Consider the following 26,950-nt stretch of genomic DNA (forward strand, 5'->3'; position numbering starts at 1 on the left):
CTGACAGTGGTTGGGCTCATCAATCCCTTTCAATGTCCTTTTGCATGTAACGTGTAAGGGAAAGCAAATTTTGCTCAGGAAGCATGCCTCTGAAAGGGCAGATCACTTTATATTACTATTGAATTGTTGAGCAGAATGTCAGTTCCTGCAGGGGAATATATATATATATTACAGACAAGAAGGTAAGGAAGTTTGCCTGGTAATAGCACATTCAGGGAAACTTTTAGGACAGCCATTTCAGAGTCAGGTTGCAATGTGACAAGCTGAGTTTTTTAGCTCAGAGTGCCTGTCTGTGTCATGCAGTACACAAAGACAACCTTCTTTTACCTGTAGAAAATATTTCTTCACAGGTTTGCACATGAATATAGTAGGTGCTTCTGTGAACAAAGCCAATGTGAATTCCAGAGTTGCTTCTCAGTTGATTCTACTTACAGTAGTGAATAAACAAAAATGAAGGGTAGCACTGAACATTTTGACCATAAATGGCACAGAAGTGAAATATCCGCCTTATAAATCCTTCTCCTCCCAAATCTCACAAAGTAGCCAATGGTTTGGATGTGAGTTTGTATCTTTTCTGGACTTCTAGAAAGTTACACATACACAAAAAAATAGACTAATATAACTAGCCCCTGCTTCAGAAACTGGTTACTATGCTAGTGGTTGATAGCAATGATACATAGCAAACTCCTTCCCTTGCTCCAGTAATAGTATGTTTCTTCATTTTACTCTGGGAGGAATTTCTTCCCTGGATTCTCTATGTTTCCTTGCATTGCTCACTCTGTGTCCTTCCCATCCCATTTTTGCTGTTGCTATCCTAATTCTCTTTTTTACAGATATCGTACTCTGCCAGCTTTGCCTCCTTCCATGTGCACTTCACACAGATGTTTGCATTAACAATATTTTGCAGAAATTATTCTCAGGGATTAATTATCCATTAGTTTTAAAAGAATTCTCTTTGATCAGTTTTGAATGTTTGGCCATTATTTTTTTTCCTATTTTGGGAAGAGTAAGAGAACTTAACTTACCTTAACACAATTGTGCAAAACTCTGTATACTTGTCTGGGTTTTCCTTTTATTTCCTGATTATTTTTAACTTCTTTATGGAAGGTTGCATTGCCTGACCAGTTACAGAGACTACATGAAGTCCAACTCCTCTGAAGAGAGGAAGATGTAAAGATGAAAACAACTTATTTGTTTTCAACTCTAAAGCCCCTTTTAGCTAAAATGTGGTCCAAAAGTTCAATTTCAGTAACTTTTGTAGGCCCATACCACACAAACTCTTATAAAACATTAAGAGCAAAGACTTTCTTGTCTTTGTACCTTTTGTACCTTTCTACACTCACACCCTCTCATTGCATTAAAAAAAAAAAAAAAGTTTAATTTGGAGGCAGCTGTCTGGTTCTGTAACTGAAGTTTAACTATTATATCTATCTGTCTATATACATAATAAAAAATAACTTTTATGCCTATCATTTTCAGCAAGGTTTAATCTAGTGTGTAGCAGTGTAAGACAATTCTCTGCTCCATGCTTATCTTGTAAATTTACATTTTTGTTTTTCATAACACATATGAAACATATTTACACTTTGCTCAGTCTCTGCTTGCTTTCAGCGTGGACTTCAACCATTCCAAGCAAAAAAAGAATAGAAGTTCAGGAAAACTTGAGTGATTGGCAACTGGCACACATGGTTAAATGTCAGCATTTTGGTATGTCATTTAATGGTCAGACACTTCAGTGTATTGCCATCCAACAAACCTATGAGACATATTATCAAGGAATATATGCCAGCTCTTTTCCAGCAAACTGCTTGATGCCTGATGCCAAGTACTGGTGGGTGTATACCTTTTTATGCTGTCACTGCATTCAGCCTCCAGGGTGTTGCGTGGAAGGATCATTGGATGTTAATGAATAACAAAATGTGTCATTTCCCTTTAGAATTTGTCTATCTATCATATACAGCGAAAAAGACGTGTTTGTTTTCCTCTGCCTGTATTTACATGTGTGTCAAAATACGTACTGTTAAACCTGGCCACATGCTTAGACAGTATGTTGTCTTGTTAGTCTTTTTTTGATTATTACTGTTGCACATGATCATACATCCAGTTTCACACAAAAAATAAGAACCTCAGTAAAATAAATTTGAACATAAAGTCTGTTTCTTCTTGCTTGGAGTAGTATCTTGTGTTTAAAACCACACTTCCTATAGACAATAAATTTGTGAGAAAAACACTTAACCTATTTTAGATATGTCACTACTTATACTGTCAACAAAATATGATACAAAATAGAAACAAAACAAACAAAAAAAGAGAATCATCATTAGAACTGAAAAACACAACTACATGAAAAATAATCTGAGAATACCTTGTAAAATAAAAGTTAATGATTGTCATGCTTTAACAATAAAAATATATTGTTCATTATATTTGTGGAAATAAAGAATTCAGACCTATAGGTAAATTTCAAATAGTTTAGGGAGAAAACACATTCATTTTGGACACAGGCTAAAGAAACTCACAAAAGTCAGTCAACCAGTCCTCAAGCCAGTATCAGGACATTGAAGTCTGACTACAAGAAACCATTGTGCGGCACTTTCTGATCAGCTAAGAAATAAGTGCAAAAGGCACATTTTGGAAAACAAGAGTTGTAATAAATTGTTTATTATAAATTCGTTCTTCAGCTTGTCTCAGAGACTTCCTGACTCAGTTCTATGCTTTAAGTATTTACCTATAGGTTTCAAAGTATTGTGTATGATAAAGCACTCTAAATGGGTTTCCCAGTGTCACTTCCAATCTTATTTTGCAGCTGCACAAGAAAATCAGTGTAATTCCTATAGATGGGAAGGACAGTTAGAGGTATTAAATTTCACTGCATATAAGTGATATTATTAGATGATATGGCAGTTATAAAATAGTGTTTGTAATTTTCTTTGCAAATTCTAAAGGCTGTATTTAATAGTAATATTTTCACAGATAGTGTGCACTGTTTCACAGAGAAAGAGATGTGGTTTTGTGTGTGTGTTGAGTTTTAAGAAAACTCAATTCACTGTGGGTCTTTAATTGTGTTTTTCAGCAAACTGATTTAAAGTTCCCTGGGGCACACATACCGTAGGATTGTGACATATCACACCAGGTTAAGTCAAACTCAAAATGTTATGTGATATGACAGCATGTAAAACACATGATTAACACATCCACTGGGAAACTTGGCTTTAAGCAAAATGGTGTAACAGGGAAACTCAGGGCACTCTTTGGTAAATTCCATTTTTAAAAAATTAAAAAGGCCCAAAAATATAATACTATGTCAGCTTCTGTTTGATGCCCCAAACTTTTTCCTTTGGATAAAATGTCACTGTCAAAGATCAACAAATATTTGTGGTCAATGTGAATAATGAAAGTTGTACTTCTCTTGGAAAGGAATTAGTTTGTGGAAAATTCAGACTGTGATGACTGGGATAAAGAACCTACTAGAGATCCCCAAACATAGAATTTCACTCAGTAGTTCCTAAGATTGTACATACACAATGCAGCCTTTCTACCAAAGAAAGTAAAACTATAATTTGCCAATACAGGGGAAATAAGTCTCTTTACTCACTTTTGTAACAGTAAACATGTCATATGCCTACATTTCCTGGACAAAGACCAAATTATTACAGTATTACAGAGGTAACATGAAAGGTGGCTATGAGATACAACAGGTAGACTTTAGACCCAGTTTAATCCTTCCTGTAACGTTGTTAAAGAAGCTCCTCAAATTGCCTATTTCTGTTACACCTGAACCTCAATTTGATCCAGGGCAGCACAACCATTGGCTTCTTTTCAGCTTTTAGGGTCCTGTTCTGATTCTCTCCTAAAGAAACTATAGATCTATTTAAAAACAACAAACAAACAAACAAACAAATCTTTTATAACACCAAGCTATTTTGCTATTTGGGAATTTTTAAGTTGACTTTCTAGTGAAGTTTTAGGCAATGTCTTCCAGTCCTTCATCCGCTCTTCCCCTCATCTTTGAACCAAATGCTTAATATCAACTAAATTTGATAAATTTTCAAAAATAATGAGTTTCAGCAAGTCCTGTCAGCATAGACAGCTGGCAGAGGACAGAGATCTTATTTGTGTCCTTTCTCTGAGAATAGCTTAAATACCTCTCAACCATTATTAGACAGTAGAGAATCCACATTGCCACTTACCTTCCATACTCACCTGGTCTGGGAAGCAAACTCAAATTTATTGAAACTCCTTGCTTTTTATTGCAAATAGTTTGACAAAATTCTAACCACCTAGCTTACTCTGCCAATTGGTAAGGAAGAGATATGTATACTAGTACCAGACCAAGGTCCAGCTTGTGCTCGAGCCCCAGTTCATTGATTGTTCTCTGAACTCTTTCCCTGCAGGTGATGCAGAGAAAAGTTTCTTGAGCTACTAACCTATGCAGGCACAGCTACCAAAGATAGTGCAGGTATAATGTGAGCCACAAGAAAAAGCAGATTTGGTGTTTACTGGAAGCAGGGCTGGGTGGAGCAGGGCACTGAGTGGCTCTGTGGAAGTATGGTCACTTGCATGTGATATGCCCTGGGGTGAGGTAAATAAAACAAAGGTTGTAGCCCGCTTATCCTTTATGGTACATGCAGCATGTGCAGTAAGCCTCCAAATATGCAAGTCTTGGTATTAAGGCAAACGATAGAACCTTACTGAACCTCAGAAGGAAAAAAAAAATGTTAAATGTATCTAGTGCCCAATCTGGTATGACTTAAAAATTATCTTGGTTTCAAATTCTGTACTTTTTCAAAATTCAGAGGTCATTAAAACCTGTCAAATACTGGTAATCCCAGTTCCCACTATCTTTGCATGTTTTGGCCAAATTTCAGAATCTGTTATGCTAGGAAATTTATAAAGATGTGGTTTGAATATGGCATTAATCACTGATCCAGTAAATTCTCTACAATCTACAGTAATAGATTAAATGGACTATATCGAGTGTAATCCAAGGATGGATTGCCATCACTCAGGATGGAGGGCCGTATAGGGCAAAATTTGTGCAGTATCCCCAGAGTTCTGTTAAAGCTTTCAAATTCTTACCTGAAGCATTCAACCGTTTTGAAGTGAAAATGTAAATCATACTGGATTAAGTAATGTCTATTATGCCTGGAAGTGAAAAAGGAAATTTTCCCCTCTTCTTTCTCCTATGAAAAAGAAAAATTCTGTGTCTCCACACTCACACAAGAACAATGAGAATGGCTTAGGGACAATCAGTTGATCTGAACATTCAAGCTGTTGAGTTGTGTACATTTTACAGGTAGAAATTGGAGCTTAACAAAATTCAGATTTTCAATTGTTCAAAAAAAAAAAAGAATTTCTCAATCTTTAGATCAAAGAATTTCATTTTTTTTAAGAACTCAGCTTTTCTTCTGAAAACTGAAACAGTATTTTAGACCTTTACACAGTGAAAAAAATCAAATTCCACCCTCTTTCTTTTTAAACCTGAACATATTTTTCCTTATGGAAATATTAGTGAATATAGTTTGGAAGCTCTTCTATTTCAAATATTCTATTTCAAATAAGGCTGTCCTTGCGATTGTAAAGAAATGTTGCAGGTAAATTACTGATTCCTCTGACAGACAGTAGTGGACTCCAGTATAGCATACACAAGAACTTAGTGTTGATGCTGTGCTTGAAGTTATGTTATAAGCAGTTATTGACATATATACATACAGGATAATAAAAATACTATATTAATCCACTTCAAGTGAATAAAAACATTCCTGAGGTCTGGACAGCTTTCTGCAGAGTGCTACGGAAAGGTAGGGCGCCTGATACTGTTATGAGAACTCTCTGCCTAAAAAAGCATACAGAGCACTGAGCCCTTCCACAAAGTTTATACCACGCACAGTCAAACAGCCTTGTCATTCTCCAGGCTCAAGGTAGATGTTTCAGATATTTTTTGTCAGTGATGGAGGTAGTGAAGAAATCAAATCACTGTAAGTAAAAGCCCAGCCAGAAGAAGGATTTGACTGTGCCATACAGGAGCCTTGCTTACCCGCCGCCCAGTGGAGCAGCAGCAACAGCAGTAGCAATGGGCAGGTGAAGGACTCAAGTTCCCAGCCCTAAGCCAGGGAAGCAGAGTTACTGTGGAAGTCACAGTACAGAATTTAAGTAGGGTTGAGGCTGGTTTGGTGATACCAACACATAATGTAGTTGCACAGAAAGGACTTAAAAGGAAAACCTGTAGAGTTTAATAGCAATGGTTTTCTTACAACAGTTTAAAGCTAACGTATGTTTTTTTAATAGAACATTTTATCTCTGCTGTATATTCCTTTGGTATTATTTCTCAATGATACAGACAAGCTATTGTTCCCTGCCCAGTCATACTGGATTTTGTTATGAGAGGCAGCTGAAGTGATTGGGTAATAATAGAAATGGACATCTCCATTAAAGAATACACAACCAAGCAGTTATGTAGCAAAACCAAACAGTCAAAATAAAATGGTGCAAACGAAAGGCTGGCCTGTTATTACTCAGTATCCTCTGAGTACTCCTGTTTCTCAATTTTTGCTTTTGCAAGTCGTATAAAATGTGGTTGGAGCGAAACAAACACATAGGGAGAGAAAAAGGACTGTAGCCCTCTAAAACTTGCTATCTGAAAGCATCATTCACCAAAGCATAAATGATACCTTACATGAAAAAATCAATAAGAAATGAATTCCATTTATTAGGGTGTTTAAGTGAATTCTTGTGAGATTGCAAGACTCACATGTGCTTCTTATAGACAGGCTTCAGCTATTGTGAGTACATCACTCTTTTCTGTCCTGGTCTGCCAACAGCTTCAGCACAAATATGATGGGGAAAAGGCTCGCTACAGGATTTCAACAATTTATTACATGACAGAGGCTTATTTTTGCCTTTTAATCCCAGGCTTCTTTCAAATGAAGTCATAAAATTATGCCAAGTTACTGTGCAAGTTGTGATACTGCCAGCTCTTAGCTGAGGCGAGAAAACCCTGCAAATCTATTTTGTTTGGGACTGAGGCACAAACCTGTTCTGTAAGCTTGTTCTCTTCCCTGGTCATGCTCTCAGTTTTCATGGCTTTCTGCTACTGATCCTCACCTTAACTGCTGGACTATTGGGCCAACAATATCACTAAGTATAGCTTTAAATACTGCTAATGCGATAAAAACTTGCATAAAAGACACAATCTGTGTCCGGGGAATATAAAATGAATTTGTTTTGTATGTAAGAGGGATTTTTGTTAGGGGCAGGTTAACTGGAAACCATTTCTTAGGAAGTTCTCATAAGTTTAAGAAATCTTGTTGGAAGACTTTTTCATTAAAATCTCTAAAACCTCCAAGAAGTTATTGTTCTGGGTAATCCAAGAGGGAAGACTCTAGGCCATGGAGTAAATTAAAGTCAAATCTTATTATTCCTCATTAAATGCAAAAAGCAGGTCAGATGCAATTTAAAAAGAATACTGATTGAATATACTTAAACCATATTCACATAACTGAGGGTTGTGAACATCAAAACAAGCGACGCCATACATGAACCACCAGAGGACAGAGGAATTAACAGATCTGTTAATGTGCAAATGATTTCAAAGTGAATAACTAGGCCTGTGCACATCTGAGAGGAAAATGGGAATTCTACTGAGGTATATAGCCATATAAGCAAATAAAACATGGAAGTGGAAAGTTAGACCTGCATTCAAACTTTACAAAACTTATAAATAATATAGGCTAGAGAACTAACCAGTCTCAGTACGCAGCCCTGCATTGAAGTTCTCATTGGAAATTATGAAGCGTTGACCAATTTACTGCTTGACTCTTCCTGCCATGGGAGTTAACACTCCCACTTACCTCTAATTTTTTCTACCAGCATTCAGTGTCATGTTTATATTAATGTCAAAGAGAAACTGGAGAAGAAAGGGAAAATGTTTGTAATCTACTTTCATTGTCCTGTTTGAAATATTTAATTCAGACAAAAAATAATAGCAAAAAGCTCATATTATGTATACAGAAATGAAACCTTCAAATCATTTTTTTAATTATTATTCTGATGCATAGAAAGATCTGTATTCTATCCATTTTTAATATGCTTCCATTTCACATATGGTTGCTCTCTGCTCTAACATACATGAAGTTTTTCTGTTATGTATTTCTCTTCTGTGCCCAGAACATACTCCAGGGGGATATCTGGTGAGTGCTGATCTTTCCAGAGTTTTGAAGAGCCTGCCAGAACAGAGCCTTTGCTGCTGTTGGCCAAGTCTCAGGAAGGGATGGCCTAACTGAGTTATTAGGCACAATGCGGAAGATTCATGTTGCCCTCTGCAACAAAACTCTCACTTTTTGCTGAGTTTTGCTGCAAATTGGACAGCCCCTACAGTGACCTAAATTGCCAGTTTACAGCTGGTGCTCTGAAAGCTTTTTTGTTACTAGACCTGGATTAGAATTAGGATAATCCTGCCTCAAGTAAAGGATGCCCAGACAGCCTGAAGCCAACCTCATCTGGAGATCCTGACCCTCCACCAAAGACCATTGCCACTGTATGTAACAAGCAGGAGGTTATATGTGGTGTTTCCTGACACTAAGAGAAAGAAGCTCCTTAGTGACAGATTTTGGCTCTAGGACATGGAAAGCCACAATGCCCCAGTCAACAGTAGCTCAGATTTCAGTTGTAAGGTTATGTGTTGCCTGCTGTCCTGTTAATGCAGGAGGATAGATTAGATGTGGTCTAATTAGGTTCCAAGTTCATTAAACTGTCTGGAAAAAGTGTATCCATCTTACAAAGTAAGAAACCTCTCTCTCCTTGATCATTCTCAATTTACAGCCTGGACCCAAACTGTTGCTGGGACCTCTGTGGCTTCCCTTGGTAAAAGGATGAAGAAAGCTGATGAAAAGGAACATCATTTCCCTCTTGCACCAAACACTGTACTGAGTCCCTCTTTTCTTTATCCTCTCCAGGGGTCTTTTCCTATGTTCATTTCCACCTCTGGTTTATTAATGAACCAGACCTTCTATGGAATCAGTATCTGCATTGAACTCCTGCTAAATTATGATAATTTGAACTTAACCTCTTGACCTATCCAATATGTCCTTCACCTGCTGTGGGGAAGGAAAAAACATCTTAAAGGAGACATGGATCTATTTTGCTCCTGCTGTTGAGACAAAGCCCTTTGGCGTATGTACTGCAGAAGTACATTTCTTTCATCAGGCCTTTGAAGAACAGTGGGGACTTTAAAGCTGAATGGGCTTAAGAAATATTTAATGATGAGCTGCCATTTGCTAAATGGAGAATCCAACTAAAATGTACTAGTTTTTTAAATGCCACTTGTTACTGTTTAGATAAACAAAACATAAGTTCAGCTGGATCCTCCATCAAGAAGGAACATCAGATTGTAGCCGCTTGTAAACTGGTAGTTCCCACATGGCTCACTCTTTTCCCATGTAAATGGCAACATGACATGTCTATGGAAACAGTGAAATAAAGTTCTTTTAAATATTTTGCACACATAAAGCACCATGTTTTATGTCCCATGAGGTGGAACATCACCTCACTGAAGGTACTGAAAATGATATCACTACGGTATGGTTTAAGGTTTGAATAGAATATCAACATTTATTGCAGCAGACTTATAGCTAATTTTGGTACTACTGCTGACACATCCTATCAGAATTGTAGGTTTCCAAATATTGGTACCATATTTTTTAATCTTATTAGTGGGTTTGCACGTACAGTGTTATTGAATTTGTTGTTTGCTAATATGATATGAGAAGCTGTTACGGTATCAATCTTTTCAATAATATCTGCAATTTCAAATTCTTAGAGCAAGCTCCTATTATATCACAGCCAGAAATAGGATATATGTATTATTTTTATTGTTGATTTTGCAATGCACTACTATCAGGTTTCCACAGTATTTATTAATTTTAATTGCCCCTAAGATCTCACTAAGTTAGTAGGATGTTATTTTTGCAATGCAGGGGGAGGGGGAGGAATATTTTATCAATTTACAGAGAGTTTATAAGACTGGAAATTCTGGAGTCAGCATAACAGCTTAGGGCAAAATTCTGCTGTTATGCAATATGGTTGTTGAGGAGGGGGGAGTGGTGGGGTGCTGGCAGAAGAACCAGCCTACTTGTGCAGAACTGGGTAGAGCAAGGCAGCTAGAGAGAGAAAATCTTCAGGGAAGGTACCTCACGGCATGTATTCTACATGCCAGTCAGTGCCTCATTACTATAGCTGCTGTTTGTCTCATAGGTTCTGGGTAGAAGGGGAGAAGGTCCCCCAAGAAGCAGCAGACTGTGGGTTGAAGGAGGACCCTGGTCTCTCCCTGCTCTATTTCCCAGCACCCTGCTGTGTCTCTAGCTACTGGGTGGTGGCAATTTACTGGTGAGGATGGCAAAAGAGACCTATTGTGAGTTTATATTATCAGCTTCTGAGATTCCTATGCATTTGGTTAGAAATGACTAGAATGAATATTCATAGATGAAGACAAATCAGTATTTTAGAAATAAGTTTATATGTTAACATACAATTTATGGCATCTATTTTCTCAGGATATATTGTTTATGCTTAATCTTACAGGATTTTTCTGACATTGAATCATTTATATTTTTAGTAATATTATGCCACTAAATATTTATGTACTGTGGGAGCTCAGGCAAAGTTGGACAAAAGCCTTTGGACTGAGTCATTTTTCTTTCCCTGTAAATGTGAGAGTATGCACTACTATTCAGCTCTAAAAGCAGGCTCTGCTACAGAACCTGGTGTAGAATTCTACATCCTGCAAGGAGGAGAACTCATAGAGTAAATGATGTCTTCATGAGAAGATAACACTTTACTCAGAAGGTTTTTTTTTTTTTTTTTTTTTAATTACTAAATCACTTCAAACAGTTTCAAAATGTAATGGAAACAATATGGTGTGGCTCTTGATGTTGGCTTCTACAATTAGTGTGTTATTAATTAAACTCTCGAGTAATATAATAACTTGACTGTTGGAACCTCTCTTTGCATTTAAAATACATGCAGACTGTGGCTCCAATTATAAATAGACTATAACTCTAAAGGCTTAAAACTGCAAATTAAATTATTCAGAGACAAATTGTTAAATTTATGTTATATTCCTGAGAAATTATTTTTGTGCGTTTTTATTTTGTTCCATATACTATATCTAAGCACTTTTTTCTCCAGCAAAATTTTGTTATGGCAGACATGCATCTCTTTTCCTATGAGCATGTTTGCACAGACACACGCACTCACACACTCTTACAGTTAAGTGTTATTTCCTGAGGAATTATCTGTATGTGTCAAAGTAGGGCTAAGTTGGTCCAAGATAGAACTAATACCCCATTTTCTCTGCCTATCTACTCTTAGAAAATCCATTCTGCAGAACTGTGATTAACCACGTGACATTGCAGAGGATCTCCAATACTCCTGTTTTTGTTCAATCACCATATTCATGGTTTGGCAATAAGAAATGCATTCATAAGTCTCAAGAAACAGGTTGTATTCCAGCATGAATTAGCAGTTTGTATAGGAGTCACAGGTCCATCATCCATCATCAATAAAATCAGCATCTGGGGGTGTTAGGGTTTCGTACTTATCCTTTAGTCATGACCATATTTAATATCAGTGTTATCATCAGTGTCATCAGTGGAAAGACTTGCATAGACTGAGATCATTTCTGGTTCAAAAAATCAGTTTAAAGACTTTATATCATTAAGTGTTCAGTCAGTGACCTAGAATGTCAGAATTAAAATTGGTCAGAGATTGGGAATGTCCAGTAACAAGTGTTACTTGATTATAAACATTTGTCAGCTTTGTTTGAGTACATTTTTCTTTCATTCAGTGACAGAGTTAGGCTGACTAGAATCCATATTCTATATGGAAAATTTTAATACAGAACATTTTGTTAGAAATATGGTTTTAAGGCAAGTGACTTTTTTTTTTTTCTTCCAAAGCTACATGGATATTATTAGGTTTCCTGTAAAAACAGAAAATGTTTAAATAAATTATTTTTAGACTTTAAGGCAGATGCTACTTAGTACTGATTGAAACATTCTGCATGATCCCAAATTTTACAAGTTTGTGTTTTGTTACAAAAGCAATGAACAAACAAAAAGTCGTAGAACTTTTTAATGAATGCCATATTATAATCTGTCAGCAGATTATGTATAAGTATTTTTGGCATGTGTTGATATAATGTAAAAAGAATACAGGAATATAAAATTAGCTTTTAAACAACATTTCTACACTTTCCAAAATAAAGGAAGTTTCTAAAACAGCATTAAAAAATAAAGAACGGGAATCAAATTTAAAGTGTTGCTATTTTCACAAGGACCAGAAATTTAGCATTTTGACTGTGTCAGACACTTTTCCATGTTAACTTTGGACTTTATCTACCTCAGGGTACTCCTGGCCAAAGTTAGAAGCAGTGAAAAGAGTCAATAATGTATAAGTTTATTCCACCTTATTCCTGGTGTCTTATTCTTGTGTTTTCACAAATAAATAGAAGAAATAATTCAAAGCATGTTTTAGAACTAAAGAAAGCTGACAACCTTATTTCAAAGCACCCTCCTCCCCCACTTGAAGGGAAAGCATAAAGTAACATTAAATCTTTATCAAGGTAAGGAACAAGCTCACTGATTTCAGTTCAAGTGCTAAACCCACTGAGGGGGAGGGTATTGCCATCTGTGGATACTGTTTCTGTGTCTCCACCTCCAACAAGTTATCTAGTTAACTGAGTTGCCAATACAAAGCCACTCAGCTATAAAGCAGCTGTACAAAGCTGTATGCATTCCTCCTGCAGAGCCATCTGCAGATTTTGCCACAAATCCAGTCTTGGCTCCAGAGGTTTTGGTGCCCTGGGGAAATGGGGGAATTTCTGTGCCTCCCAGCACAAGTTTACTTACTCAGGCACAAAGCAATGTTCTGTCAACAAAATATTGCTGCCCTTCATGGCTGCCTGTCCTACACACATCAATTGCTTTTCTTCAACATCACAGGGAATTTTTTCTATTGAACATCCCAAGCAATTTAGGAGTATGCATGTTTTCTCTTCTACTCTTTCATTTGTCATTGAAATGCCTTCCTAATACTGCTAACATTTTGGAGAATACCGGTTGTCAGAGATAAGGATTCTGGGTCAAAAGCCTTCCATTCCGCACTCACTTGGAAACAAGAGACTGAAAGTCTTATCCATTTATGCTGTTCTTGTCATTTTGGCTAGACTTTTCAAAGGTGTCCCCCTGACACAGAACATTTTTTTCTTTTTTTTCCGGAGGTGCAAACGGGGGCCCCTAGAATATAATTGTTGTCAGCCAGGTTGACAAATCGGCACCAACCAACCATGAGACATACTGATAACAGCAATAACAACAACATCCCATCATAAATGTGTACCCTGTCTTGCAAATAGGCCATGAATTTGTCATCTAAAATAGGGAAATCCACTTGCCTTTCATCATAAGAGCAATGGTTATGAATTGAACCATTTAATCTTGGAAAAGAAGTATGGGAAGGAATTCAAGCAATCATGTAGCCCTTCCTTGTGTCTCAAGGCAGGATCAGTGCAGTGAGGTTTATTTCACACGTGACTGTGGAACCTCTTCTGAAAGACTTGTAGTGGTGACAGTTCCAGTCTGCTCATTTGCTTGCAATAGAAGGAAGCATTGTGCTGTTGATTTGGGATATTAATGACTTAACCTTTCAAATATTTTGTTGTTGGGATGGTGGTGGTGGTGCAAACCACGTCTAGTACTGATTTCAAATTTCATAAAAATCCTTAATTAAGACATAAAATCAGTCCTTGATTATTTGGTATTGGAGAATGGACAATTTACATCTAGTTTTAGCTGTTACATCACTTATACTTTATTCATGTTACTACTGGTAGTAGGGGGAAAGAATTGATTTTTATATTTCATGAAGTATTTGCACACTCTCTGCCAAATACTGAGATGAAGAAGAGTCACAACAGTTTTGTTCATTAAAAACATGGTAAAATATTTTATTCTCTTTTAGTCACAGTGACTTGGGGTAATATTTATGTTGTCAAGGAAGACTTTAAGTAAGCTTTATATCATGTCATAGTGTAAATATAATAATATTAGATTTATTTCTTCTTAAACATCTTATAAAGACTTTTTTTTTTTCTGAATCACACTGTATGTGAACTGCTAAAATGTGTTTTAGTAAACTGAAACAATAGCAAGCAATACTTTTCCATGTTTCTAGCCAAGAAGTTTTACACAAAGAATAATATGGGCTTTAAAGAGTGTTTTCTCCAAACACAGATGAACTTCCCAACCACTTATTTTGGATATTTGTAGGGATTAGGCATTTTTGAGTGCATGGCCTGAAAATAATTTTCCGAAGTATATTTTAAAACATTCATAATGATTAGGCCGTAAATATATTGAATCATAGAATCATAGAATCATAGATTATCCCGAGTTGGAAGGGACCCATAAGGATCATCAAGTTCAACTCCTGGCACCGCACAGGTCTGCCCAAAAGTTTAGACCATGTGACTAAGTACACAGTCCAATCTCTTCTTAAATTCAGATAGGCTTGGTGCAGTTACTACTTCACTGGGGAGCCCGTTCCAGTGTGCAACCACCCTCTCGGTGAAGAACCTCTTCCTGATGTCTAGCCTAAACTTCCCCTGCCTCAGCTTAACACCGTTCCCACGGGTCCTATCACTGGTGATAACAGAGAATAGGTCACCTGCCTCTCCACTCCCCCTCGCGAGGAAGTTGTAGACTGCGATGAGGTCCCCCCTCAGCCCATATGTATTACTAACACTCACTGGTCCCTGGTTCAACAACTCACAAGGGAAAAGAGTAGAGAAACATGAAAGCTGATTCAGGAAAGTTGCAGGGGAAAAAAAAAAAAAAAAGAAAAAAAGAAAAAAAGAAAGAAAAAAAACACCTTAATGATGATATAGTACAGTTGAAGATGTTACAAGGATAAAAATCACCCAATTAAGGGATAATCTCTCTTACTTTGTAGTATTGGAGCAATAAATGACTGCAGAGATTGAGTAATCAACAAAACTAAAATGGGGTCTATAAACAATCTTCAAACTTGTTTAGCATGCTTGTGACAAAACTGGTAAGATTATTCCAAATTCTGTGGTAATGTAAATAAGACTCCATTGATGTCATTGGAATTACACCATCTGTGTCAGCACATATTTTAACATGGTTTTCTTTCCTCTCTTCTGAAGGAACTACTTTTGCAGTGCCACCTTGGAGATTGCATGATGGTTATTCAAGAGACTTACTTAGGAGGAACAGAAGTGGTGTGGTTTATCAGGTACTAAGTGAAAACCCAGCCCCGCCGAGTCGCAGAGAAACTTTTCTTCCATCAGGTGCACAGCATTTATTGGCCTGTTTGTGAAGGGATGAAGTTCATACCTTGTGCTTACAGATACAATTTTAAATTTGTAATAGAGACCTGATATTCCAGCAGGGACATGTATTTACATACCTAATTAAAATCCAAAATAGTTATGACAGTTTAAAAAACTGTTACATATTTATTTTAAGAAATATCTTCAAGGGATCCAGAATTCAAAATTCTGGCCTCAGCCTTCCTGGATCAATGGGCTGCTACAGACAGTTAACATTTTGCATTTAGGGTGATAACAGTATTATACAGAAAATACCTTCCATTCAGTTTTGTTTTGGTTCGTTTAAAAAAAAAAAACACCTCCTTTCCTTTCTTAATTGAGGTTGGCATATGCTAAAACATTAAATATCCCTCTAACCAGCTCTCTGAATCCAAAGTTGGCAGCTTCAGTCTGTCGCTAGTTACCACAATCCAGAACTGCACGATTTTTATTTTTATTTTTTTATTTTCCTAACTAAGCTAGAATTTTTCTTTTCTCATCAAGGACTTGAGACCACTTAATTATGCTGAGCAGTACATTGGGTGTAGTCCTACTGACATCGTACCCAGCATATATAGTGCTGCCAGATTTTCCTATAGATGATTAGAGGTTATTCTATTAGACTGTCATATCCCATTTAAACAAGGGGTCATTTTTTAAACCATCTGCAGTGTATAAGGAGATATCCTTTGACTTAAATGGTAAAAAAAGCACATTGTTTAAACAAACACAAAACTGTTGTTGTAAAGAGTTCATAAAGATGAAAGTTTGGAGAGTAAAATTCTCTGTTTGTGAGCCAGAGAGTGGGAAGGCAAAGCTTGTATTCTGTCTCCTGCTCAGTGTGTATTTACTTTAAACCTAACTTCAAGGTAGAAACTAAACTCTTCTGGAAAGAGTAAAGAAACTCTCTCTGTGTACTGCTTTAAAGTTAGGTTTCCTTTAAGCAGACACTGCTACATGTGCCAAATGGTGTGTGTAACTGATGTTGAATAAGGTCTATGTGAGTCTTAGCTGCGATCAGCAAATTCATTTAAGCACTCAGGTTAATACTAAACTCAGGCATTAATAGAAGAAAATGCACTCCCAGAGACTCATTTCTTTGAATGAATGAGTTATACAAGTAAATAGCGTTTCAGCTATACACCTTTTACATGGAAACAGGAGTACAGAAGGAGAGTTTAATTAAAAATCTAGCTATTCCCTTGTCCTGTGCCTGCATGCATGCTAGGGTTAGATAAATGATATTCTCTTCATCATGCAGAATTGCTGTACTGTTGCGCCAATAACCACTACCTTTTGCATTAGTTGAACACTTTCTGGTAATGCCACACATCAGGATGTTCCCATGGAAACAATTGGTGAAACAATATCTTGTACTGATGCAATAATAGGGATGTGGAACCATAATTATGGTCCATGGTTAAAATCTCAACCAAGCCCCCTTATAAGCTCTTATTTAGTCTCTCTTTATTTCAAAAACACTCTCTTTAACTTGAGCTAGAGTATTATTTTGGTCTGAAATATAGCCAGGCCTAATCAGAAGTTGCTGTGCAGGAGATAAGCAGCACAAAGAAAGTAAGTTATTGCTTCAAGGTATTTTTGAGTTTGTTGGAAATACTTTGGTTTGGATTTACCAATCAATATCAAACATTCCTTTGAGGTTCCTAAAATTCCTACTGATTTCTTAGAGCACATTCAAAACTCTGAGAACTGTCACAGTACAAAAAGTGACCTGCATACATTACTTAAATTTTCTACTGTGATATTCTTAAACTCCATATCAAACAAATAAGAAAGAAGGAATGAGAAAAGGCACATGATTCACTTGCAGAAAAGCAAAAGTAGAAGAGTGTATGTGTTGGGTGAGAGGGAAAAGGGAAGTCCATGACACTGAGATTTCAGCTAGACTAATAATTCTTCCACCAGAATTTCATTATTTTTGTTATCCTTATGAGGCAGTTGAAACACTTGGTACAACCTATGATTTTTTGTTAACATTTCCTTGAATTAAGAATCTATGTGAGGCAAGTATGACTCAATTTTGTTCCATTCATACTAATGGAGCATTGGCCTGACTTTTTAGAATTAGACTATCTAAAGATATAAGGTAATTTTCTTGAGATAGGAAACTAAGGCATAGACAAACTTCTGGAAAAAAAAAAGAACTAAGCCATTGTGTTTTTCCTACTATTAAAGCCACAGTGCAGAAGGAAGTTTCTTCTCAACATATTGATTTTAAGCAAGTAAAAGTGGTATAACATGCACCAAACAATAATTTAATTAAAAGGATCCCCTCAAGCATTTTAAAATACAGAAGCAAATTTTTGAAGTGATACAACTGCGAAAAAAAACAAATAAAAGCAACTGTAGATTTGGAAGTGAATCAATAAAGTATTTCCTGTAAAATGTGATAATACTTTTTTTTTTTTTCCCATGCAGTTTTTTCTTTGAGTATTAACAACTGTGAGTGTTGCTGTGCAAAAGCTAGGCTTGGTGGGCTGTCTATGAGAGTACGATCAGATCTCAGGGTTGAAGCTAGTCCGTAGTTAAAAACAAACAAACAAACAAAAACAACCACAAAAAAACACACACAACTTATTTTCACGATCTAGTGTGAACTTGTTCTACTTTTGACCACAGGCAGATAAAAAACAAAGCTTCTGGTAATGCCTAATTTTGGACAGATGGATGTTGACAGCCATAAGCAAGACAAGAAAGTTACAGTTTTCTTTGGAAAATGAGGACCTATGTAATTTGTGGCAGCCACAGGACATATGGCTTAGACATAGTTGGCCAAGAAGTCTAACCTGAGTATACCTGGTCCTGTGGCCAACATTCAGATGAATAAGTGGTCCAGAGCACAACTGTGGCCATATTTGGGTCTGTAGCAATATTCAGAGTTTAAAAGAGTTAAGATTTCACCTTATTTCCAAATATTAGCTCTTAGAAATAAATAGCTCTTTGTCAGAGAATGAGTTTTTTATTATTATTTTCTAGAGGAAACACTATTATTTTTGTACGACATTAATAAATCTAAGGGTAGTAAGTTTCAGTAATTTGGAAACTTTGGCTCTTGCTGCATATTTTGTTTAGAAACACAAACTCCTGCAGACCTTTCCAGCAAGTCCTCTAATCCCTCTGCTCCCTCCACTGGCTTCCCATAGAATTCTGCACTCATCTGAAGGCCTTTATTCACAAAGTCACGGCTCATATTATTAAAAGATCAGTGAAACACCAGTCCCCAGACTGCCCTTGGCAACTTCATGCCCCTGGCAGACAGGAATTCTCCACAAGGAGAATGTACTGTTGTCATTTGTATAGAACAAGGAACTTCACACCAAACTAGTGCAAACTGGCCCAAAGTGTTAGAATAAACCTCAGTTCATCAGCATTTCTTCTTCTTGAAACATAAGAAGCTTGTCGTTAACCTCACTATAACACACACAGAGCAATCTTTTCATGGGTGTAAAAATCTAAAATCTAAAACAATGCATTCAACTTCCAAAACATCTCACCTGGCAAAAAGATAGGTAAACAAGTGGCATATATTAGCATTTTTCTTTAACATACTATTGTAAAACACTCAGACAATGAGTATAATACAAGTTGGTAATAAGTATGATACACAAGTCTGCAAATAAGAGAATAATAGAAGGCCAGATGGAAGGAAATCAGTTAGCTGGTCTGTTCTACTGCTCCAACACAGAATGAATGATAAATCCAAATATAAGTGCACAAATATTTGTATGGTGGGCCCAATCCTGACCACAGTGAATTCAAAGTTTCCAGCTCTGCAGCCTTCCCCCCCAAAAAAATGTCTTCCTTGAAGTCCTTCCTATTCCAAGGACGTGTCACAATCACTAATGAAACATATTCTGTCAACTATCGAAACGAGGTTTTAGAATGCAACACCACGCAGAAAAGGTTCAGCATTGTGGACATAAATCAGATCTGCTCCAACAAACAATAGGCTCAGAGCCTGGCCAAAAAGACCCACAACAAAATTAGTATCGAGAGTGTTGACCAGGGTAAGCATTCTGCTTTGTCTCAATGGAAACTGGCAGTGCTGTGAGCTCCAGAGGCCACTGGTTCTAATACAGCTTGTCTCAATAGTTTCCTCCTCCTTGTCAGCAGCTGGACAAAAGCAGAATTAATGCCTCAGCCCATCTGTACTAGTTCAGTACTGGGAAGAGGAGTTTCCATGAAGCCATGAGATAGACCTTTGGGAGTAGGCAGGATGCAGTAACAGACTGCGTGCTGAAGGCAAGAGACAGAGACCTGGGGTCAGAAAAGGAGTTGTTTTCATGGCTACAGGCCTGAATGAAGTCATGTCTTAGCCGAGGATTTTATGTGTAGCCTTGCTGTTTTTGTCATCTCTATTTAAAGTGAAGAGAATTGGTATCTTTACCGTGTACTAACAATACTTAAATTCACCATCCTTGTTCCATGCTTATATAGGCCTATATCCTGTGTGGATTTCAACATATGCTTTGCTTGGCACATGTAAAACATCTCAGTCAATTCAAAGCTTTGATTGACAGTTAAAATGATATCTATGTCCATAAGAACTCAAGGACATATGCTTTTAGGACAAGAACTGTCCCTCACTCCATGCCTGTATAGTACCTAGCCCAGAGAGGCATATCATTACTGTGGAATAATAGCAATGATGTACTAGACCAGGAATTGCTCTGAGTTTGCCTTCCAGTAAGAAACTGACCCCATCTCAAGTTCCCAGCATTATCATACAGCAATGGAATGAGATTATTGTTTCCTTTAATTTGTTAATTGGTGGTAGAGCCCAAATGCCCCTACTCAAATTCATTTTGATAGGTGCCGCATAGCAAAGAGTCATTTTTGTTTCTTCTCCAAAGAATTAATCATCACTGTTGGTGGCACAGGCACTAACCACTACCATCAGCTGAAAAGTTTATTATGGATTGCTTCTTGAAATAAAACGTAACTTTTATTGGAAGTTTAAAGATAAATAAAAACAGCTGGAGGGAAAATACTATTAAATACTCTGATGAGCCCCATGATGTTTCACTTAAAGAAAAAATTCCTCTTGCTTCGTTTTAAGGACTCTCGTCTGCTGTGTTAAAGTTAGCTTTTCTTTCATGTGGGACAAGTGAAGCTGAAAAGGGAATTTACTTAAGACTGTGTATTGAAATTGCAGCTTACAGGAGCTTATGGTCAGTGCAGTTCCAAGAATCCTTCACTATTTCTGTAATAGATGGTCCTTCAACTTACGCTTCCTCTATTACTTTTATGTAGCTTTCTAATTAGACTTCTTTTAAAAATTTTAATTGTTTGTTTTCTGTGGACAGACAGAACGCCAAATGTTCACAATCCTCTCATCTTTGAAAGTGACACTGCTCTGTTCTGGGGACTGGGTTTAAATCATTAACAGAAGATAAACTCATATACACAAATAAAGGCTGTCTGGATCAGCCATGGGACAGGAGCATAAAAAGCAGCTCAAGCCAGCACACCCCATATTTTCTGTACCCCGCAACAGGGCCACATTTCTGGCTGCAAGGATAACTGTCTGGAATCAAGGAACCACCCAAAGCGTCCAAAAACAAAGAAACTGAAATGAAGTTATTTAGTAGGAACAGACAGACAGGGAAAGGATATATGTCATGCAGAGTTAGTCAGTATCTATACAAGCCCTTGTAAAAGAGCATCATTCAGGTCAAAGGGTAGTTGCTGAACTCTTTTCTCTTTAGGTCCTTATAACATATTTTACACCATCTTTTTGCACTACTACTTTTGTATAGCACACTGAGTGTAATGAAAGGTTTAATTTTCCTGTTCATTGAGGATACCATGAAAACCAGACCTGGTCTGCTATGTAGACAGCAAGCTCAAGAGACCAGCTTCTGGTGTGGCCAAAGTGCACACACTGAAGCACATGTGACAATGCTCAGACAGGTTGCATCCAGGCTGGTGGGGGGTCAGCAGAGGGAGGGATGCTGATCATTCACATACGCAGTTTTAGCTGACTTGATGTATCCCTCCAGGTAAAAAATCAACCCATTTGGACAGAGTTCTTTGGCTCCCTTCCCCGCTTCTCAGGAAGGACTACTGTACCTCATGATCAAAGGTATCATAAGCCCAAAGGATAATGAAGCTGTGTATCTTCCTGTGTCCTACTCAAGAAAAGAGTCTCATTGTTTAAAAGTTTGGAGGACATTTACATTTGAAAAACCACCCTGAGTCAAAATAATTATTAGCATCAATTGGAGGTACTTTTTGTTGATTTCTGAACAATATCTGTACACATTTACTCAATAAAGGCAAGACTGACACTGGTTTGAATAGTTAAAACTACTATGGATTTTTCATCTTTGGATGTCTGGGTGCTTGAAAGAACTCATGTAGATTTTGTATCTGAATGGTACAGTTGTTACCCCACACAGGACTGGTTACTCCTGATAACTTTAGGTGGCAGCTGACAAAAAGCTGGTCTGAAACACAGTCTCTAACCACAGGCTTAGGGTAGTTCAGTGCATATGCCCTACTTCAATTAGTTGTCTTCTTCTGGGAAGTCCAGTTAGATGACCATCCCAAACAACATTAACTGGATTTATTAGGCAGAAGTAACAGATTAGACAGAAGAACAGATTAGAAATTATACAGTTAGAAACAAACAAACAAACAAATCACCTTTGTTGTTGTTGTTGTTGTTATTGTTATTTTGCTGATAACTCTCCTGAGTGACTTGTGTCATGTTTTCATTTTTGGATATGCAAGCTGTACTGAGCTTATTTATCATTAATACAATACTTATTTTTACAGTAAAATAATAAGAAATTAAATAGCTTGATGCTGAATGCTCTCACCTCCCTGTTACTCAAGTTTTGATATTGGGGAGAACTCTAAATCAAAATTTTTGCATTTTCTTAGATGAATAAAATAAATAAATGAATAAAACCGAAGAGAAACAAAACAGTAATAGAAAAAAAATATAATAAAAAAAAAGAGACAAACTAAACACAAACACTTCAGAGTTGGATTTTTATTTTGATTTGCAGCTTTCCTCATCCTCCCGAACAGGGTCTTGCATCTTTTCCTCTGAAAATGCAGTGTGCTCAACTTTCAGAAAACATATGCTTTCTTATAAATTAAAAACGTCTATTAAATTTCCTGTAAAGTCTCTGCAAAAAATGAAACTTTCCAGTTTTAAGTATCTTCACCAGCATTTCCCCAAAGCATTAATTTTTACAAATACTTTATTGGATCTTATATCACAAGCCTCAACTGTGTCTATACGATCATTATGCATTTTTTATTTTTTATGCAATTCCTTGAAGCCCAGATTTTTTAAGGGCTTCCTATCTGTGAATAATAGCAGCAATTTAAAATCTCTTCTGTTGGGATTAAATTTCAAAGCCATTGAAATCATTTGGGAAACGCCAATACATTTGGTGGGGAAAAGGGGAGGGGGGCTCCTGTCAAGCTGGTAAGGAACTTGAGTGAAATCCCAGCTTTATTGCAAAGAGTGCAGACTTTTCCCTGACTTCCTAGATTCCAGGACTGAATTCTAATCACAATCATTGTGCCTTATGTAGAATGAGATGAGGTCTTGGTTTAACTGTCTGATAAAAATGTCATAATGCAAAGGGTTGTTTAAAAGGTATATTTGCAACCAGATTTACATTGGGAAATGAGAGTTATCAAGTTATTCCTCCTCCTTATATCTGTCACATAAAGAAGAACAATGATACTTTTCTCAAAACACCAAAACATCATTGGGAATAGGATAGGACCAGGGCTCTGCTATGACAAAATGGGCAAACAGGAGAATGGCAAGGTGGAGGGAAGGAACATGAAACTTCTCTAATGAGAATTGGACGATGTACTTTTTTTACACATCATGAAGCACAGGAGGAGTGAGCCTCTTGAAGGACATTGGCTTATTGGCTTCAATAGACTTCAGTGAGAGTTTAGCTTGAACAAAGAGTTCAAGACTGGGCCTTGTTCTGTAAAGGAAGAGAGCAGTATAATGTGTGTCCCCATTAGATGCACTGTATACAAAGAGAGGAGTAAGAGTTATAACAGTAGCATGCTCTCCTCCTCTCTCAGCTGTGTGATCTGAGAGGTCAGAGCCTCCCTGTTCGCTGTGAACAATGCCTTGGAGCAGCAGTCAGGAATCTGTCACTCCAGAGCCACATGCTGCTCTTTGGAAGCAAAATCCTTCCAGCCTCTGGCATCAGAGCACTTGGGAAAGAATTGGGGGGAGTGAGGGGTGGGGGAATGAAAGAAAGACAGGAAGAACTGCAGTCACCATTTTTAGTAGCAATTCATTACATCTCTCCTTTGGTATCATCTTCTATAGAAACTAGGAAGTTCTTCAGAATAAAGCTAATAACCAAGTGGAACTGATCACAAACAACATTTTGTTCCTCTGCCTGAAGTGCACATGTTTTCAATTCACTTGATAGCTGTGATTGATGCCACCAAAGAAACATGCTCAGAATACTGCCCTTAAAAAAAAATAAAAAATAAATAAATCACTTGGCGTCAAAATGCTTTCTCGTAGCTGATTCTTCAGTGAGAGTCAAGTAAATGGTCTATTTCATCACTGTTTTCAGCTATGAATCCATTAAGATCACTGAGGCAGTCTCAGAAGTTGGGTGAAGAGAATGGAGAAGAAAAAGGCAGGACTGAAGGGAGCTTTAGGACACCTCAATTCCCCTACGAGCCACTCATCACATTGTAACAGAGAGATCCCAGTCAGGTGCTGATTACAAAACCCCTGCTATTGCCTTTGGTTAGAAGAGTGTATAGCTTTGTTCAATGGATTTATGCAGCTTAAAGGAGACCAGAACTGGCCCCTGAGAGACTGAACTGTGCACAGACCTTCTTGCTAGTAGCAACAAGCCACAGCCAGAATGCTGAGAGAAGGAGAGGTACTATTTACCATATATGAATCCTGATTCAGTTTCCGGCATTCACTTCAACCAAAGTTTGGGGGGTGGTTGGGTGCTAAATGTTGGTGCCAGATGATTTCAAAGAAATTGAAAAAAAAAAAATAGCTAGACAGACATTTGGCAACAAAGGTCATTGACTTTTTGCTGCCTTAAAGAATGATGCATCTGCTTTGTTTGACTGCCAATAGATAAGGTGCATATGAAATTCCCCTTGTAAATTAGCAAGATAAAAGTGATTCTTGTCTCCTTGGATTGATCCTTTTTCCAGTATTTTAATCATGTTCAAGGCACAGCCCTATTTTGGAGTCAGTGGGGAACAGTGTTGCCCAGGGTAAAGCCCCAGGAAGAATTCCTACACCTTCCTTCCTGGGCAACAGTCCAGGCTGCTCTATTGTGTCCACCTCGTGCCTGCAGTTTCTCCACAAGGTATCCAATAGTCCAAAGTCAGACAGGTGAAAAGGGTTTTGTACTGCTGGAAATGCAGAGACTGAATTTTGGTCCTCGTCAGGAGCTCTGTCTTATCAAGGTCTTCCCCCTTAAGGCTGCCCCACATGCCAGCAAAACACACTTCAGTCATAAAATAGTGAAAGTGTCACTTGTACAACAAGTGTAAGAACTGGAAAGAGAAAATATGATTCATAGTTACAGAACACTGTCAAGAAAGGGAGGGTTGCAAGGCACAATCTAAAGTGAAGAGGGATCTATATACAGCAGAGAAGGCCAAATTTGTCTGAAGATTGTCCTTAATTTGCCAATCCTTTTTGGCACACTTGGTCTTAGCTAAGATGACTATAATTCCCAGTTAAAAAATGATTTGCAATTGAAATATGATAAAATAGCTTGTTAATGCCAGGGAGGAGAGCGGTCTGCTAATGTTATTTATTTCAAGTCTGAAGTTTCTCATGAAAGAAAGAAAGAGAGAAAGAAGAAGGAAGAAGGAGAGGGTTTTTTTTTTTTTTTAATGTGTTTGCCTTCACGGCTTTGGAGTGCTCACTAATTCCATCTGTCCACAACAGAGCCATCGGAACGGCGAGAAAAAGCATTTCCATATGTGCAAATTAGCATCCAGCCTCTCTTAATCTGTGCAGTGCTCCTCTGAAGTAGATGGTGCGGATGGCTGCCAAACCCACTAATGGCATTCAAATAAAGGACTTTATTGGCTTTAACTGCCACTTTTTTTTTCTTTCTTAAAAAAAAAAAATAGAGAATGCGTTCCCCCTCTTATTTTATTTTTGTTCTGATATTGTCACTTTGTACTTCTACCATTAAACAAAAAGAAGGCTCTGTGCAGCTCTTTAATGGGATTCATTTTCTCCTACAGATGCATTCTTTTACTTTCTAATGAAAACTCCCTATTAGTTATTACACTATAATCAACACCTAAAGTGCATCATTCCTACTCTCAGCCAGCTTGTCTTTCCCAAGAAAGTTCTTCCTCTTTTTCTCTACTTTTCAACAGCAGAAACACAGCTGAGATGTAAGACGTCTTGCTTGGGATCCTGCCTGCACTGTGAGTTCATATGAAAAGGAATCTTTTTGTTTGTTTGCTTGTTTGCTTGCTTCTCAATTTGTTTTTCAAGGTCTGGCACATTCACAGCTGCAGCAGAAGACAAGCAGAGGTGCCAGCGGTGTCCTACTCAGGGTCATTGTCCTGAAGGATGGCTCTATACCCAGCAAGAGGTACAATTTGGGGTATGTTTTGGATTTTGAACTACTTGATTATTTTAATGAAAAACAAAGGAAATGATTTAATCCTAAGAAAAAATGTAGTCCTTATAGTGAAAATGTCCCTCCCATTATACCAAATCAATCTTTATTTTCACCCGTCACTACTTCTCTTACTTCTGGCAAAAGTTAGGTAACCACACCTGAGGTCTTGTGATCTCAGATCTTGCTGAAAATAACATGGTTGCTAATCCTGACTTGACTAGTGGTGCCAGCAATAAAACCACAGTCTCTAGTGTGTAGCAGACTCCATATGTTAGCCCCCTAGTCTGCTAAGTCACCACGCCAGCCTAAATTTGAAACATTTCTAAAGTGTTATACAATGTTGTAATAATGTTTTTACAAAACAAAGACTGAGTTACTGGAAGCCATGTTCATCCAATCAGCATCTTATTGAAAGAGGAATCTTGATGGTAGCAGTGGTGACACAGGCTATAAAAAAATAATTTTTAAAAATTGCACTCAAATTTTTAAAAGGGGAGCACTGTCTTATTAGGGAGTAGTAGTTGGAATAACTGTTGAAGAAAAAGAAAGAAACTTTTGGTTGCATGTTATCTCACTTTCCAGAGGAAAGCACCCAAAAAACCTCAAGCTGAGAACACAGTTGACTTAATTAAAAGGTTCCTAATTGCTGAAATGCTGTTTAGAAAAACAAGAATGGACACTGCTAATTACATACCAAGCAGTGTCTGCCCAAACTGAATGCTTCTACATAAGCAGAACTTTCTCAAAACACTATTGCTGCTGTTAAAGGATTTTTCTGAAACAGAAAAAGCAGAACAAACAATTACAGATTGACTCTGCACCCCAAACTTAGGCCTACATCATCAAAGATAATCAGAGGGGAGGGACCTAATTTGTTTTTAGGTTTCTAAGATTCTAATCCCACAATATTTAGTCA

This window comes from Cygnus atratus, chromosome 5 (genome assembly GCF_013377495.2).
Source record: "Cygnus atratus isolate AKBS03 ecotype Queensland, Australia chromosome 5, CAtr_DNAZoo_HiC_assembly, whole genome shotgun sequence".
Classification (NCBI taxonomy): domain Eukaryota; kingdom Metazoa; phylum Chordata; class Aves; order Anseriformes; family Anatidae; genus Cygnus; species Cygnus atratus.